Source organism: Chinchilla lanigera, unplaced genomic scaffold (assembly GCF_000276665.1).
Source record: "Chinchilla lanigera isolate Chin_1 unplaced genomic scaffold, ChiLan1.0 scaffold00020, whole genome shotgun sequence".
In the NCBI taxonomy this organism is placed as follows: Eukaryota; Metazoa; Chordata; class Mammalia; order Rodentia; family Chinchillidae; genus Chinchilla; species Chinchilla lanigera.
In genome coordinates this window covers 27823026-27840747 of record NW_004955421.1, presented here as the reverse complement: position 1 = coordinate 27840747, position 17722 = coordinate 27823026, and the positions used below count along the sequence as shown (strand labels likewise).

At 52.3% G+C, this 17722-nt stretch overlaps 1 protein-coding gene across 1 annotated transcript in view; it reads right to left on the bottom strand.

Annotated features, from left to right (window-relative positions):
• Positions 1 to 17622: 17622 nt before the first annotated feature.
• Proser2 (proline and serine rich 2) overlaps positions 17623 to 17722 on the bottom strand; it is a gene marked incomplete at its 5' end in the record, with an annotated part of 13516 nt that continues 13416 nt past the window's right edge. Inside the window, 1 exon segment of the mRNA XM_013513651.1 lies at positions 17623 to 17722.

Below are 17722 nucleotides of genomic sequence, written 5' to 3'. Positions count from 1 at the left end.
TTTTTTTGAGACATTGTAATGCAGAGTCTCACTCTGTAACTCAGCATGACCTGAAACTCACTATGATCTTCTTGCCTCCGCCTCCTGGGTGCTAGGATTTACAGGTGTGCACAACCACACCCAGCTAGAATGTTTAAATTTTAAAAACTACATTACAGTAAAAGAAATATTGCCATTCATCCCCCTGAAAGCTGGATGTGTTGGCGCACACCTGTAATCCCAGCACTTGGGAGGCTGAGACAGCAGGATTGTTGCGAGTTCAAGACCAGCCTGGGTTACAAAGCGAGCTCAAGGCCAGCCTGAACTGCATAGCAAGACCCTGTCTCAAAAAAAAAAAAAAAAAAAAAAGAAAGAAGAAATAATTCCCCTCAAAGCACTTTCCCCTGGCTTTGAACGTGCTTATTCTTGCCACTTTCTGAAACAGTTTAGAAGTCCTTTTTTTTCGGTACCAGGAATGAAGACCTCACGCTTGCCAGGCTAGTACTATGTCACCGCGCTATATCCTCAGTCAAGAAGTCCTCTTTTGGGAGTGGCTTTACAAGGTCTGATTTTTTTTCTTGTCTTTTTGAGACAGGGTCTCACTGCAGTGCAGGCTGGCCTTGAGCTCACTTTGTAGTCCAGGCTGGTCTCGGACTCGCAACGATCCTCCTGCCTCAGCCTCCCCAGTGCTGGGATTACAGGCGTGCGCCACCACGCTGGGCTCTACAAGGTGTGATGGTGAATGCAGAAAGACAGGCTGGTGAAAGAACATTACAGCGCGTCCTCACCCACCTTACTTACTGGATCTGACACCTTAAGGCTTCCGGTTCTTCCCCAAACTCAAAACAGCCATGAAAGGTGATGTTTTGAATAGATTCGGGAAGGACTGTGAGGAGGCGCACAGTACAGTAAAAGAAATATTAGCTAAGGAGCCCGAACGACGGCTTCCAGGCCCGCCTTCCCGAGCAGCAAGGAGGGCGGGATCCGCGTGCGTGAAGCAGGGCTCGCAGTGGTTCTGCGGAGCGTTAATCGCCCTGTGTCTTTTCCTGTAGCCATGTGTGTACGCGTGGGCCTCCTCGACTCCCGGGTGCTGTCTCTGGTCCTGCCTGCTCCGGGCTCTTCCGCTGCCTTTTCCTCCCTGGGTCCCCTCTGCCCGAGCCCGGGCTGGGGAGCCCACACCGGGGCCTCCCCGCGCGGCCTCGCACCCCCTGCCGGACCACGGCCGCTCCCACCGCGCCTCCCTCCCTCGGGCCCTGGCACCTCCTCCCGGCCCACCGCGGGGCACGTGCCCGCCCGCCTGGCCCATTCTCCCCGGGCCGGTGGACCGCCCTCTCTGCGGGGACAGGGACTGAGGAGGGCCGGGGAGGGCTGCGGAAGGCCCCGAGGGTTCTCGGCAGAGCTGCCGGCGGCTTCTGACCCTTGGAAAGCCAAGCAGCAGCCAGCGCGGCGCCTCGCTGAGTCCCACCTCAGCGCCCAGGCTCGCGGGCTGGGGTCACTCTTAGGCTGACAGCACCCACGAGAAGAGCGGGCGCTTGTTTGCTCCCGTGCCTCGCTGGCCTCAGGCCGCCTGCTGGAGCTGGGTGGGTTAAAGTTTAATGTTTCCTTGGCTTTCGGGCTGGCCAGGAAATTTCCTATGCCTCCCCCTGGCCGTCCATGCTTCCTGAAGCAGGCGTGTGCCCGCTCCTTCCGGCCTGAGTCACTCCCGGGCAGACAGCTGCCCCGCAGGCCCACCCAGGGCACCACAGCCCGGCCTCCCTCAGCAGGGAGTGGCGCAGAGGCTGGGCTATTTTTGGATTTCCCTTCCGACCCCTTTATAGTTTGCCTTTCTGGGATACTTTTCCTCTTCCCCAGAGGAGAGAGAGAAAAGCAGCAGGCTCCAGAAGCCCTGGCATAGAACAGAGTGTGGATGACAGCGGCTCCGGCGGCCACCTGGGCGGGGTCCATTCATCGGGGACTGAGGGGACTCGCTGGGCCCTCCTGGCACGGCCGTGTCCAGAGTCTGGGAATTTGGTAGCCACAGTTTTGTAGTCTTTGTTTTAAAGAAAAAACTCGCAGGTTGACTACACTGAAGGCTCCGTGACCTGGGCCTGTCCCTGGGCCTGTCCCTGGGCCTAACGATGTCTAACGGGCCTCTCAGGCCCAGCGTGTGCCAGCGGGGTGGAAAGCGCTGAGGACAAGACATCCAGAATGCGGGGTGGGCAGCTCGGTGCCATGGCGGAGAGTGAGCTCTCTGGGTTCACACCTCAGCCTGATGCTGGCTGCGGGATTCCAGAGGTGGCCTAACTTCTCTGTGCTTCAGTTTCCTCCAGCACTTACCTCAAAGGATGGATGTGAGGATTAAATAAATTCACAGATACATATAGATATTCAGAGAGTTCTCAAAGCGCTGCCTAGGGGGCTGGGGGTTTAGCTCAGCGGCACAGCGCCTGCCTGGCAAGTGCAAGGTCATGAGTTCGATTCCCGGTATTGGAAAAAAACAAACAAAAAAAGAAAACAAAGTGCTGCCTAGATATATTCTCCCTCCATTTCTCTATAAATTACAAGCACCCTGGAAGCCCTTGGTCATCTCCTCATTCTGTGAGGCCAAAGCCCGCCCCCCCTTATTTGAGGTTTGAAAGTCTCGTGAAGGCTCCAGGAGATCTGGAGTTCAGGATCACTGTCCTAGGCTGCCCTGCCAAGCCGGGGTTGGCTGTGACCAGCACACGCAAGCCTGTGTGTGCGTCGGCACTGGAAGCAGCCTGCAGGCCTGGCCTGTGCTGCCGCCTGGCCCTGTCCTCCAGGGAAGGGGCCAGCTGTGCCCTGCCCCCGTGGAGGAGAGAAGGAAGCTGGGAGGGCCAGGAACGGTTCACTTTGGGGGTTCAGGAGGGTTGCCAGCTGGACAGAGAGTGATGTGAACTGGCCACAGACTGGTAACAGAGGAGATTTTCACCTGGGAGGCTTCGGCTGGAGGCCAAGGGCTTCCAGGCCTCCCGCGGGAGATGGTGCGGTGGGGAATTTTGACCTCTCTTGCTTGCTGGTCCTGCCGTTCTCATCCCTGTCAGAAACCCAGTGTCACACACTTGAGTTCATATGCATTTCCCCTGCTTTCCTAGCTGTGTGAGACCAAAGGTGAGTAGCAGACACGGCCCGTTCACCAGGGAACACCGGTCCCCTTGTGCTCCTGGAGAAGGCGTCTGCCCAGCCCCGCTCCACCCTGGATGGAAACTCTCCCCTCCCGTTCCGGCTTCCCGAACGTGCCCTCCCTTTCCCTCTCCTCCACCTGCCCCACTCCGGCCGCCTTCCCAAACCCTCTCCCGCTTTAGCCAAGGTCCTGGGCCTAGAAGGCTCAGATCTTCAGCTGTTATAGGGAAGCCGTTTACTGTTCGTCCCAAGTGGGGTACCTCTGGAAACGGAGAGTGGACAGTGGCGTCACCCAGGACTGTCTGGTCAAAACTGGCTACGTGGTTAAGCTAAGTGCGCCCCAGCCCCGGGTCGCTTCACACCCCCAGTGCTTCGGCGCGCGCCCGACCTTCCCGTTCTCGCCAGAGTAACGGTGCCGCACATCCTCGCTCGGACCGCCAGGCGCCGGCCTTCTACCACCCGCCCGGTGGCCGTTGTTGGAGCCCGCTTGTCGGGCTGGCCAGACTGGCTGTACGTTTTCAGGAACTTTGCAAGCCAGATTTTAAATACAGCCATCATTTTTAAACAACATAATGTGAGCTTACCATTCAATATTTTTAAGACAAAGGTAGTAAATATTCTAAATTCATCACTTTCCAGTTATATCACAGTTTTCTATGATCTTGCCCTGAAGATGATTTCTTCTATGATTTCCCCTTGAAATTTGCCCTGATGGGAGTGTTTACACCAGTGCACTTGTCACACTATAAATCAAGGCTTGATTTATTGTCCTGCTGATGTGTCTAAAGGTTCAGAAAGTGATACAAAAAAGAAAATGTTAGTGAATGCAGATGAAATCTAAAAGTGCACTGGGAGGTACAGCGGTACGCACCTGTAACCCCAGCACTCTGGATAGCTCAGGCAGGAGGACTGTGAGTTCAAGCCCAGCCTGGGAAATACAGCAATTCCGTGAGACTGTCTCAAAAGTAAAAATAGGGGACTGGAGATGTAACTCCGTGTGAAGACTCTGGTTTCAATCCCTAATATAGTCATGCAAAAATGAAAAAAGCCACAGTGCATTGTGCCTGCAGCCTTTACAGTATGAATCACACCAAAAGTTTTCTAGCATTTTAAAGGTATTACCTAATTCACTAAAGAAGTTGGTCCTGTCACTGATGAATGACTGAAATTCCTAGTACATACCAGTGAAGTCAAGGAGGTTTGGCTTACTAATTTGTATCAGAGTGATAAGTGGTCTACAGTTGATCAATAAACTTAATAGGAAAAAGTTAACCAAGTAAGTGACAAGTCTACTTGTCGAAGCATGGCTGAATGTAGGAGCTGATTAGCCCTGTGTGGTGGTGCACACCTGTTATCTAGCACCTGCGAGGCAGGAGGCTCACAAGTTTGAGGCTAGGTTGGCCAACTTAACAAAAGCCAGTCTCAATTTTTTTGTTGTTTTTATTTTTTGAGACAGTGTCTCACTGTGTAGTCCAGGCTGGCCTAGAACTTGCAGTGATCCTCCTGCCTCAGCCTCCTAAGTGCCAGGATTATAGGTTTGTGCCACTATATCTAGCCCTCAAATTTTTTTAAAAAAATGTCTGTGGGTAGATTAGCTCAGGGTGAAGTCTCTGGGATCAATTCCCACTACTGAAAAAAAAATATGTTTGACAAATACCAGTGAACAATTTCTGTAGAAACAAAACCAAAAACAATTTCTGTGAAAATCAAATCAGTTAACTCTATGGGATTCATAGTGTAGAATATTGCATATTTAACATTACTTGGAAACTATGTGTTCCTCCTGTTGATGTGTCTAAGGGTTCAGAAAGTGATACAAAAAAGAAAATGTTAGTGAATGCAGATGAAATCTAAAAGTGCACTGGGACACTTTTATGTCAGTAGAATATAAGAAACATGGATGTGTGCATGTATGCATATGTGTGTATTAGGCATATGCGTGCATATGTGCGCATGTATGCATATGTGTGTAGTGTGCATATGTGTGCGCATGTATGTGTGTAGTGTGCATGTGTGGGACTCCGTGGTCTCTCAGTGGTCCCCAGGAGAAAACGGCGAGAGGATTTAGAAAATAAAGAAAAGAGACTATTGCCAGCCAGGGTCAGGCGGAGTTATCTCTTGCCTGATGAAAAACCAGTAAAGCGTTTATTTATACCCTGGAGAGGTTGGTTAACTTTTTGTCTCACTGCCCAGCAACCAGTAACAAGTTACAAAGGCTTGTTTACTCTGAGGGGCTTGTTTACTCCGAGGGGCTTGTTTACTCTGAGGAGTTCCCGTGTTTTTAGGCTGGCTTCATCCTGCACGTGTAATTATTTTCCAGCTTAAGCAGCTCCCAGCATGCATGTGTATGTGTGTGTGTGTGTGTGTGTGTGTGTGTGTGTGTATCTCCTAGGAGACACCCCAGTCCCTCTCCCATCCCTGTCGCAGGGACACTGGGGGCCCTGTGTCGTAGCCTGTTATTTGCTGCTATAACAAAACACCACTGACTAGGAAACTGTCATCAGTAGACGTTTTCTGACTCAGTTCTGGAGGCCGGGAAGCCCGGATCCGGGAGCTGCCCCCGTCGAGGGCCTTCTTGCTGAGTCAGCATGGTGCGTGGTGTCACGTGGCAAGAGCATGTGGAGAGCGGCGAAGGGGCCAAACTTGTTTCTGTAACCAGCCACAGTCGTGACACTGATGTCAACCCCTTCTGAGGGAGCCCGGGCCTCAGCATCTCTCGCCAGGCCCCACCCAGCGCCACCTCCCTTGGGATGAAGTTTCGGACGCGTGGATGTTGGGGGACTCGCTCAAACCACGGGCCCTTGCTAGTGCAGCCATGTGAGGGAGAGGGCTGCCTGGCCTACGAAGCGTAAGTAGAACAGACGTTTAAACTGTAAGCCGCTAGCATCATGGTGAGCTGCGCCGCAGGACGGCCTCCTCCCTCCTGGCTGGTCCAGCCACACACAGAGGTGGGAGGTGGCTCAGGCCAGCCGCTGGGCGGTCAGTGGCGGGCCGAGCCCGGGTTTCATGTTCCTGGACACAGCTTCCCCCAGGCGTTGCTCTCGGGGACACACTTTGCAGAGACGCAGAGTGCAGTGTGCGTCCATGGCGGGTCAGGTTTGAGGCCCCTCCCAAGCTGGTATCTGGCTAGGACGCCCTTGTGGTGATGCCGGCGAAGGCTGTGGGCCTGGCGGGAGGCGCACCCACCGAGCGCGCTGTCATCAGAGGGCCAGCCGGTGTGGCTGGTGTCTGCGACTCGGTCTCCCATTACGTGTTATGAGCCTGGCCCACAAGCAGCCCGACTGGCCCCATCCTTACCACTTCCCTCTGTTCCCGTCTGGACCAGATCTGGGACTCTTGAGAACCAGCTTTGGAAACGAGCCTCTCGGGGCATAGGCCTCAGGTGCTGAAGGCCAAGCCAAACACAGAGGGCTCCCTGCTCTCAGCTACAGAAGCCTTAGCTCAGCTCCACAAACATTAGGTGTGGGTTATGCGTCAGGCACGAGGCGGTGTAACGTGACGTAATGCAGCACGCACAGCAGAGGACCCTACTCGGGGAGAGTTTTGTCTAACAGGTGTAGTACAGGCCTGGTGCAGTGGTGCACACCTACAACGCCAGCACTCTGGGGGGTTAAGGCAGGAGCATCACAGTTTGGGCCTAATCTGGGTAACTTAGTGAGACCTGTCTCAAAATTTTAAAAAAAGGATGGGGGGATTGGCCTGGGGATGTAGCTCGGTACGAAGGTCCTGGGTTCAATGCCCGAGAACAGTGGGAAGGGGGATAAAATATTCAAGGTATAGTACAGTAACTGGCATAGTTCTGTTTTTGTCTTTTTTGTGTTGTTCCTTCCTGTCCTGAAGCTTGGCCATTTTCCCTTGCTTTGATTGCACACCTGGATGTTGGAACATCAGGCTGAAGCCGCAGAGCCCTGAGCGCAGTGACTGTGGGGTGAGCTGGCACATTCCTCACTCCTCATTACGGGGTGCTGACACTGGTCCTCCACGTCCTTGGCTCCACCCGTTCTGCCCTGGTCAGGAATCGCAGCTGTGCCTTCTGCTTAACTCCCTGCAGCACCATTATTCTCTGCCTTCACCACTAGAATATCAACCCAAGAACAGGGCTTTGCTTTGTTTGGGTTGTGTTTACTGTATCCCTGGTATGTAGAATGGCACCCAAGTGTTTGTTGAATGATTTCCAGGCTGCAAGAAGGCCCACACCTCTTCCTCTGAGCTCCCACACCCTTTGGTGCAGTGTTTTATCTGCGACCGGGGAGACTGACAGCCCTCATGCATGCGCTCCTCCCGCCCTGCTTCACCGCCTCACTTGCTGTGCAACCCCACAGGGCTGTGCCCCCATCCTGGCGCACAATCTGCTGGCCTCTCAGTTCCGTGAACGCCTGTGTGTCCCTTAGGTCTCACCTTGGCCTCCTTCTCTGACCTCTGTCCAAATTGCCCCGTATTCCACCTCTTCTCAGACTCAGCTCATCTACCTGTCTGTCTTGTCACCTGGGCTGCGAGCTTGGAGGGGATGGGTGTCCTGCCCCACCACCGTGTTCTCGGTGGCTAGGAAAGCACATAATCGGTGCTCAGAGCTGGGTGAATCCAGGAAGGCCTGCCCATAGCCAGCATGGAACCTTTCGGTCCAGTCCAGGGAGACCCAGAAGGCACCTACTGGAGACGCAGGAAGTGCGGCCTGGCCCTGCCTAGTTGAGGTCCCCACTGACCATCTCCCTGACAGCACTGAAGTCAGGATCAAGCAAGGGGCCCCAGTCTGTTGTCCCCGCCCCCAAGCCAGCTTCTTCTTTCTAAACTGTGGGAGTAACAGAGTGTTCCCAGAACTGCTGTTTGAGAGCTATTTACAGAGCATCTTCCGTGTTGCCGGATGCCACACAAGGTGCTGGTGCTATCAGCAGGGCACCTGCTCAAGGCTACTGCAGCCCAGCACCCTTTCTGCACCTGAGGTGCTTCTCCTCCTTGCAGCTTGGAAGAGGGGTCTGCCTTCTGCTTGCTGGTCCTGTGTATGAGTCACACCAGGACTTGTTAAAAGCCCTACCCTGGCTTCCACCTCCAGAGTTTCTGATCCCTTAGGTCTGAGAGAGTCTGTTCATTTCTATCTCTTAACGAATTCCCTGATGATGTTTATTCTGCCTGTCAGGAGCTTACACTGTGAGACCCTGCCTAGACGGCACTGGTCTGGAAGTTTTCACAAGTTTATGTGTCTGTGCTCTCACTTAATCTTCTCAGTCTCGCCCCTGGCTAAGCGCACACACCAAGGTCTCCCTGTCGAACGTTTCCTTTTCTCAGAGGCTGCAGGTGGCCGGAAGCTGATTCCAACATCACCGAGTTCTGGAAAAGCCGGGACAGGTCTGGCTGGAGCGGGCTGTGGAGACTGAAGGAGATGCTTCTAGCAGGGAAGGTGGCAGAGGCCACTGTTTGCTTCTGGAAGCAAAACAGGATCGGGCAGGTGTACTGGTTTGGGGGGTATTTTGCAAGGGGAGACAATATAATACAGGACACATATTTTATATGATTGTTTATAACAGTCACCCAAAGAATGCTATACAAAAGAGTGCAGGAAATCTGTCCACATACTATAGACCAAGAATCTAGCTGAGGGCCTGGATCCCATGATAATGTCCTGCGTAAGTCCACAGCATAAGTCTAGAGCTCATAGCAATGCCTCGCACGAGTCCGCCTGGAGGCCTAGACCCATAACAATATCTCATGCAGGCCTGTTTCATGGATCTGCACTGGGAAGGCCCAAAGGTCAGTGGTGGAAGCTAGAAAGTCCGTGCTAGCAGGCTGAGGGATCTGCACTGGAGCCGGGAAGCAACGTGCAAAGTAAGAACCAGAGCTCCCCTGAAAAGTACCACAGCCATCCTCAGGAACAGTGAGGTCCCAAGCTCCTCCAGTGGTGAAGACTGCTGAGTTCCCATCAGGAAAGCCAATGCAGCAAGCTTCTTCAGGAGGCCGGCAGTGCACCATGTTCCCCTCCAGAGCCAGTAAGCGATGCTCAGAGTGAGGACCAGAGCTCCCCCAGAGTGAACTGAAGCTATTCTCAGTGCCAGCAAGGCCCCGAGCTCCTTGGAAGATGAAAACAGCAAAGTTCATCGGAAAGCCAGCATGACGAGCTCTTCCAAAACAACCAACAACTCCTTACAGCTTCTACCGGCTCCAACAGCTTTTTTTTTTTTGGTTTTTCTCCGGTACTGGGAACTGAACTCACGACCTTGCCAGGCAGGCGCTTTGCCGCTGAGCTAAATTCCCAGCCCCCTCCAACAGCTTTTGTCTGCTCCCTAAAGCCTTTTTTCTTCTTCTCCAGGCCTGCCTCTTATGCTGCTGGCAACAGTCCCCCGGGGGGCCTCCCACACCCAGCACCACGCTTACTCAGGTCCGCTGGGGGTTACAAGCTGACCACCAGTTATCAGTCCACTACAGCAGGATGGGATGAGAAAGGACAAGCTAGGAGCAGACAAGGAGCAAGTGCGGCAAGGGAGCGCTCCTGTCCCAGGAGGGCCTCTTGCCGTCCGGCAGTGGAACTGGGAGTGCCTTGAAGGCCCCGGCCCAGCCATGCCTCTGAGAGGTCAGAGTGGCCTTCGTCCAGGCCCAGGCTGCTGCGTCTGCCCAGCGTGGGCTGTGTATGGAGCATGTCTGAGGCCCGGTGCCTGCTCGCCCCGCACCTCAGACAAGCGCTTCCTCCAGCCCGCCCTGAAGGCCCAGGCGCTCTGGCTGGACAGTCCCCCCAGTGTTCAGGCTGGGCGGGGCTGGACACGAGGCCTGGGAGGGAGGTGCAGGGAGAGGCCATGTGCCCTGGGAAGAGCTGTGTCCTCCGTGGGCAAGGCAAGGAGACGCGGAGGTGTGAGCTCATATGGGTGGCTTCCTCCAGTGTGTTTCTGAGCAGGAAGCCAGGCCCTGCCAGACCCTGCCAGCCCCGGAGAAGGAAAATAAACACGTATTTTTAGAACGTGGACAAGCCCTGCTCCTCCATACGCAGTGGAATTGAAACCTAACACCGGTCTGCTGTGTCTCTAAGCAGGAAGCCAGCACCCGCCGCTGCACGCAGACAGGGGACCGCTGTGGGCTGCCGGAGCGCTGTCTGGCTGTAGCTGCCACTCAGCCTGCTGGTTCCCAGGGCTCTGTGGCACGCGGGTGGCGATGGTGATGATGCAGGTATAACTGGGCACAGGCAGGGCCCGACAGTGAGGCCCCAGTTAGAGCCCTGTGACCCTGTGAGGGAAGCACGCCCACCCACTCTTTCAGAGGAAGAGGCTGAGAGGGCGAGTCTCACAGCGAACAGCTGCGGGACGGGCATTCACACGCAGGTGGGGTGATGACAAGGCCTGATCCACGCAGACCCAGGCGGAGCTCGGGGTCGGAAGGGCCACGCTGGCCGCAGGACAGTGCCTCCCCCGGAGCATCGGTGGGGCCTCTCTTCTCACCTGCATGGGGGTGGGGGGGGCACGTGCACGAGCAGCTCTTCCATTCCTATCAGTCTACATACTACACAGTTCTCTGTGCTGAACTGAAATCTAACTTTTTTTTCCATTCTGGCATGAACCCCAGGTGTGTTCTACCACTGAGCCAGTGACTCTGCTGGCCTTTTTTTTTTTTTTTTTTTTAAATTTTGAGACAGGATCTTGCTCAACTGCCCAGGCTAGCCTCAAACTTGTGACTATCAGCTGGGTGTGGTGGCGCACGACTATAATCCCAGCGCCTGGGAGGCTGAGGCAGGAGGATCATCGAGAATTTGAGAACAGCCTGGGCTACAAAGTGAACTCAAGGCCAGCCTGAACTGCATAGTGAGACCCTGTCTCAAAAAGACAAAAACAAAAAAGCAAAAGAAAATTGTGATTATTTTCCTCCGTCTCTGGAGTCGGTGGGATTACGTGCCTGAATCGCCACCTGTGTGAGGGTGACTGGAGTTACCTAGCGTGGCAGCCCTTGTGACTTTCAGATCCCCTCCCTTCTTCTACTCCAGGTTCAGTATATCCAGTCACTTTTTTTATACAATTCACTACTCCTTATACATTGTGGCAGGTTTTCATGGGGAACCTAAAATCTTGTAGAACACCTAGAAAACATATAACTTTGAAAGTCTGTGGGTCTGAGTTTAAGAACAAATAGTTGCATGGAATCAAGAGTGTATGAGGTAGATGACTGAGAAAATAATTTAGTTTTAAAGGAAGAATTAAGTTGGATGTAGAGGCACATGCCAGTAACCCCAGCGGATGGAGGCTAAAGCAGAATAATTACAAGCTTGAGGCAGCTTGGGATACACAGGGAGACCCTGTCTCAAAAAAGAAAAAGAAAAAAATGAGGTGTTTTCTCCCCTAGTCTGGCCTAGGGGAACGGCATAAAGTAGTCATTCCGGCATAAAGTAGTCAAACTGGCATAAAGGTAGTCATTTCTAGAAGAAATTTACAGAAAATAATTTAGATGCTAGCATTATTAGATGAAGTATAGCCCCTCCCAAGACAAGGAGACACTCTATTTTTTGGGAGTCACCCTATCTCTACAGAATGAAGTAAAAAATGTCAGCAGTGCCACTGACATGGCCCGGAAGAATTGTAATAATGTATGATAAGACAGGCGACCAACCGCCAGGTACGCTGGATTTCCGTCACAAGGCGGTGGGGCCAGGAACTCACAATGGTGAAATAACCTCCTCACCTCAGCTTCCTCCTGCGGCCTGGGAGCCCGTGTGGAGGCCCAGGCTGAGGCAGGCTGCTGCCGGAGCCATGTCTATAGACTTTCTGTGGCGGCCTGGTTGCCTTTCCAGTAACAGCCAGGACTTCAAAGGCCCGCCGAGGAGGGACTGGGCAAGCCCTGAGAACCCAGCTAGCTGCGGTGTGCAGTGTGCGTAGGAGTGGGGTGGTGGAAACTGGCAATTCCAGGTTCCAGACAGAACCAAGTCCTGAGGGGAGGGAGGGAATCAGAGGGAGCCAAAGGAGCTGCCTTGAACTGGACGCCCCAGGCAGAGGGCCAGGGCTCCAGACTCCCCAGGGTCCGGCCCCCACTGCGGGCCTGCTTGGGCCTGGCACAGCCAGCCCTCCCTTGCTCAAAGCAGCCGCCCACCCTGCTCTCTGCAGGGCTCTTCACCAGGTCTGGCTTCCAGAGGACGCAGTCTTCACCGTGGTCCCTTCTTGTTCTGCACACAAGTCCCTGGTCCGTAGTGATGGAAAAAGAACGACCATCAGGGAGGTGCCCTGGAGAGAACAGGAGGCGACTGTGGGAGGCAGGAAAAGCTCCGCAGAAGAGAAACAAGAGGGCAAACACACTTCTCTGGTTAGAGTCCTGCACGTTTAGGAGAGAAGGCTGGAAGCCAACCGCTGTGGCCCAGGGCGGGCAGCACCAGTGAGGGTGCTGCAGCAGTCTGCAGCCCAGGCCACCAGCACAGGGACAGTGGCGGCCCCCACGAGAGCCTGACGGCGGAGCCCGTCGGTGAGCGGCCACCGCGGGCAGTCACAGAGTAACGCGGACAATGCCTGGCACCGCTCAGTGTCTGCCGTACGGAAAGGTCACAGAGGCCTGCTGAAAGAATGGACACTGTCAGATTAAGAAACAGTTTCGAAGCCTGTAACCCCAGCACACGAGGCTCACCCCAGTGTGGGCAGTTCAGCGACTCAGTGAGACCTTATCTAAGAATAAAAAAGGGTGAAGGCCAGGAGGTAGCTCCGGGTGAAAGACCCTGAGTTCAGTCCTAAGGAAAGACAAAGGGGTGTGGGGGGAGATCGCCAGAGAGGCCAGTTGAAAGCTAAGGAGATCCACACTGGAACTTGCTGTCAGTAACCTGGAAACGGTGTTCCCTGTATGAGGACTTAGGCCGTTTCCGAAAGGCCGGAGAGACCAGAGACCATCTCTGATAACAAGCACAGGCCTCCTGACACGCAAAGGCAGTGCACGCAGTGATAAACAATGGGCCGGCTAAACATCCTTAGCCCCAGCGCAAGTGCCAAGGACTGAAATCAGACCAGTCCCCGGGACAGAGTACATGCCCACATTCAAGTATACACAGAGGCATGTGCTTGCATGAGCACGCGCGCGCGCGCGCGCGCGCGCACACACACACACACACACACACACACACACACACAAGCCTGCCTGGCACATGGATTCCTTGTTCATTCTGCCCCACCCCTAAAAGGTATTTCCGGAACTTAGGTTACTAGCCTTGGCAGCTTTGCTTAATACACAGATACTCTGAGGTTAAAGTTTATGAAGTGTGACCTGTTTGTCAGTGTCTAAGTTCCATTAGCCTCAGCTTCTAAGTCAGTTTTTACTTCCAGGTAGGGTGGGACAGTCACAGCCACTGCGCTGATTACAGGCAGGGGAATGAAATGGAGGGAATGTCATCCCACACTGCGAAGCGGCTGGCCCGCCCTGCAGCACCCAGAAGAGAGGCCCAAGGCCCTCACGAATGCTCTCTGAACCTTGAACGTCAAGCTCAGTCAGGAAGCAACTGGCTTTAAGACTCAAGGCAGGCTGGGGTGGTGGCGCACGCCTGTAATCCCAGCACTCACAAGGCAGAGGCAGGGCGATCGCTGTGAGTTTGAGGCCTGCCTAGTCTAACAGTGAGTTCAAGGCCAGCCTGGAAACAAAAAATTAAGGCAGCCTTGAGGGTCCAGAAAACCTGCATTAAACTCAACCAAGAGGTAGGTGAGGATCTCTCTAGACTGCCTCGCTCTGCACGCTAGAGCCCAAAGTGGAAGGGCCCGGGGGAACTGTGAAGCACTTTAGGAGGAGACCAGCACCACTGGAGGCAGGGCTCTCTTCCCCTGGGCCGGAGCACACAGAGGGGCAGGCCAGGCCCTTTGGCTCCTTAGGCCTTTGCTGGAAATTATCATCTCCCCTGCTTTCAGGTAGTGTGGAGGATAAGAACCCAGCCTACGAAGAACATGTCAGCTCCTAGGGGTGTCATGGCTCACCAGCGCTCCTGGGACAATAACTGGAGGGACAGCGGGGCTGCCGTGACCAGCGTGATTGTCATTTCTGATGGTTAATGAATTTGGAATGCGCACAGCAGTTCTGCTCTATTTTTGTGAATAATGGGACCTTCTGGAGGACTTCGGCTGTCACCCACAAAGGACCATCTCCATGTGAACAGTGTGGGATGGCCCCAGGCTTGTCCTGCAGAGACTGATTCCCATCCACCAGCTTGTATCCCTCAGAAAGCTGGTGACTCCAGAGGGTAGGTAGAAGGCCAATGGGTGAACAAGAGTTCTGGCCATGTTTTCTTTTTTGTACTAGGTACAGACTCAGGACCTTGCGCTTGCCAAGCCAGGCACTGTGCCACTGAGCTATATGCCCGGCCCTCTATTCCAAAGTCAGAGTTCCAGTCTTCCCAGTGTGGCAGCTTGCAATTCTGTCCTCTTTTCTCAGATATTTGAAAGCAGGCCTTGTCCAAGCAGGAGATTAGAAAAGGATATGGGCACTTGTTCCCCATATTTCAAAGCAGGGAAAAGGTCTTGTGAAGAGAAGACACAAAACCTGTTTGGTAACTTGTCATCTCAGTGAGAACACCCACCTCTCAGGTGAACTCCTCTGAACTCCTCCCCCTCCCCCTCCCCCCCAGCAGCCCTGGCTGGGGACCATGGCAGAGGACAGCAGGAAAACAAGGTCCCTGCTCCTCCAGAGCACCACTGCTGGGTGAGTTTAAAAACCCAAGGGAGCAATTTAGGGGCAAAAAAAGTTTATTGATCTTGCATGTCACAGGAATAGAATACACCCAGAGGGAAACAATACTCCCATTTTGAATATCATCATTTGGAAGACATCGGCACAGCAGATACACATTGCTTCATAAAACTTTTGTCATATGTATCTTATTTCTCATTAAAAAACTGTTTTTAGTACTGAGGATTGAACACACTCTGAACATCCTTAGCCCTTTTAATTTTTTGAGATGGCATCCAAATTGCCCAGGATTGGCTCAAACTTGCAGTTTGAGCTGCCTCAGCCTTTGAGTGTTGGGATTATAGGTGCATATCGTCATACCTGGCTAAGAACTGATTTCTTAGATCACCTTTAAAAAAACACTGCCACTGAATTCTCTGGAAGGGCAAATCCCCAGTCAGAGCTGCAGGGGTTAAAAAGAATTAACTACTGATTTCCTCCCTGCCTGGTAACTGGACCCAGGGCCTCATGCACGATGGTTTAGAACTCTACCAGTGAACTACATTCCTTTGATTCTTTAAATGAAAAAGTCAATGCTAAGGGGTCCACAGGCCTCATTTATCAGTTCCACTAAGATCTTCATGAAAGCCAGTTCTAAATGGGCGATCCTACTGTGGGAGCTACTTGCCAGAGTTGAGCAGAGTCCTACATAATTAAAGTCAGCTTGCACAGCCCAAGAGGGGGAAGTGTAGGACGCAGCTCAGCACTAAGCCCTGGCTCCCGCCTCCCTCAGCGGCTCTGCCTGTCAGAGTGCACAGAGCACGGTGGGCAGCAGGGCCCTGCGCGTTCCTGGCAGGCAGCATCCTTAGACCTGTCTCTTTCCTGTGCCTTCTCAAGCAGCATTACAGAAGGATGTGCACTTCGGCAGCGAGGAACAAAGAAGAGACCAAAACCCCTGATCACTGTGTGAGGTACGCACACTGGGAACCAAATGCCAAAGAGAGGCCGAGGAGGGGGACAGCGGGAGTGGGTGCTTCCACGCTGGCACCTGCAAAGCGGTGCCATGCGCCCAAGACTCCAGCTTGCACATTTGTACACTTTCTTAAAAGCAAAGGAGATTTTTTTCTGGTTTTTAAATATTAAACAAATTTTATAGAGTGACTTACAGGTATCACTTGAAAAAAAACTGGGCATTTCAGATTCATCTTCCTCTTCATTATAATTTCTTGCTTTGAAACATGGTCCTTCAAATCACCTTGAACCAGAGGGCCTTTACGAATGTAACACCACATAGCTGCGGCAAGGAAACTAATGCCTCTTGGCAAACTAGATTTTCTGTTAACACGTTATGTACACATACAGGTTAGGTCACTAGCAACTGTCCTTTGAAGCTCTTAGAAAACACAGGGCTTCAATCACGAAGATTACGGGCATAAGAAATGACGAGTAACAGTCTAATTATGAATAAATAGAAATTATGAATAAATAGAAGGAAAAGATAACAATTTAAAAGAATAATTGTGATACTGTACATGTCAAAATCAAAGTTGCTTATATGTAAAACTGAATTTATTCTTCAAAAATGTCACTGTAAGAACAAATACACTACTATACCGTCAAATTTACCTATCACAATAAAATCATAGGGTAAGATGTTAGCTCTGCCAAGACCTCCAATTATCAAACACTGTACATGGCATCTCACTTTGCAAAAGGGAAACTGATAAACCCTTTAACAAATTCAACGTGAACTGGAATGAAAAGATCAAGCACCTATTTCAGTTAAGACCATCAAGAATCTCTGAGATTATTTCACAAAAACTTGAACGGGATGAAATACTAAATACTGTGGTTCTAAGGGAAAAAACCACAATCATTTTTGTGTAACTTGTAAGGCAAGTCGACTACTATGAAAAAAATGCCCTTCACAGTGCGTTTTAGTTTGAATTTCAGTAATACTCAGCAGAAAGGAATGGGCTGTTACGGTCCTGGCGGGGACATACAAACAGGAGGGTGTGACTGCTCAGGGCAGCCTTTCCTCATCTATTTTTAGAGGTTTAAGACTCCAAACTTAATAGTTTTGATAATAATGCTCGCGGCCACAACTCCGCCTGCAGGACATAGTCTGGGAGACAAACCAGTTCTTTTCATGCCTTTCACCTATTTCACTATTTTCCCCCCTTTTAAATTAATCCTGAGATGTTGCTCATGAACAAAATCAATGAGGGATCCTTTGAGAATTTTTTGTTTCTTAGCTACCTTGGAATACACAAAACTCAAGTTAGATGATAAACTAAAAAAAAGATGTTTTTAAAAATGTTCTTCACTGAAAAAGGAAAAAAAAAAACCTGGCGTACTTAGAAGCGGGGAATATTACTGTAATCGGGAACAGAATACCACCTTGTTGAGGAAAACCCAGGTTCGCACACATACACGTGGCCTTAAGACTTCCTTGTTGGGAAGCAGTCTCTCGTGTCACGGATGGCAATGCTGCCACGGCTGTACCTGTCGGGAGGACGGGAGGGGCTCGTGTCCTGGTAGTTATTCAGCAGGGCTCCAGGAGTTTGTGTGTGTGTAACACACGCGACACCCATGTACATGTTAACACGCATTATGAATATAGACACACACGCAGCACAGACGCACACACGGCCCAGGAGAACAGATTTTGAGGTCCGATGAGACTCGCTTTCTTAAAATTACTTTTCCCCAACTCGACCTTTCCCCTTATTCTCATAATCCAAAATTACACTCATGACCCTCTCCAGGCTTCACTTTAATTTTTCACTTCAAACACTGGGCAAACCAAATTACATCAAGAAACAAAAGCACATCTAGGGGCAAAGTACCATCTTCCAGCCTTCAAAACACCGGCCGGAAGAGTAGCGTGACACCGAGAACTTCACAAGCACTTCCTCCTCCTCCTGCGGACGACGGGCCCTGAGTGCGAGGTCTGCGGCGCAGAGCAGCCCGGAGACTCAGCGGCCGCGCTCCCTCTCGCCGCGCCTGAGCGCGCGGCCCGCCCGGCCTC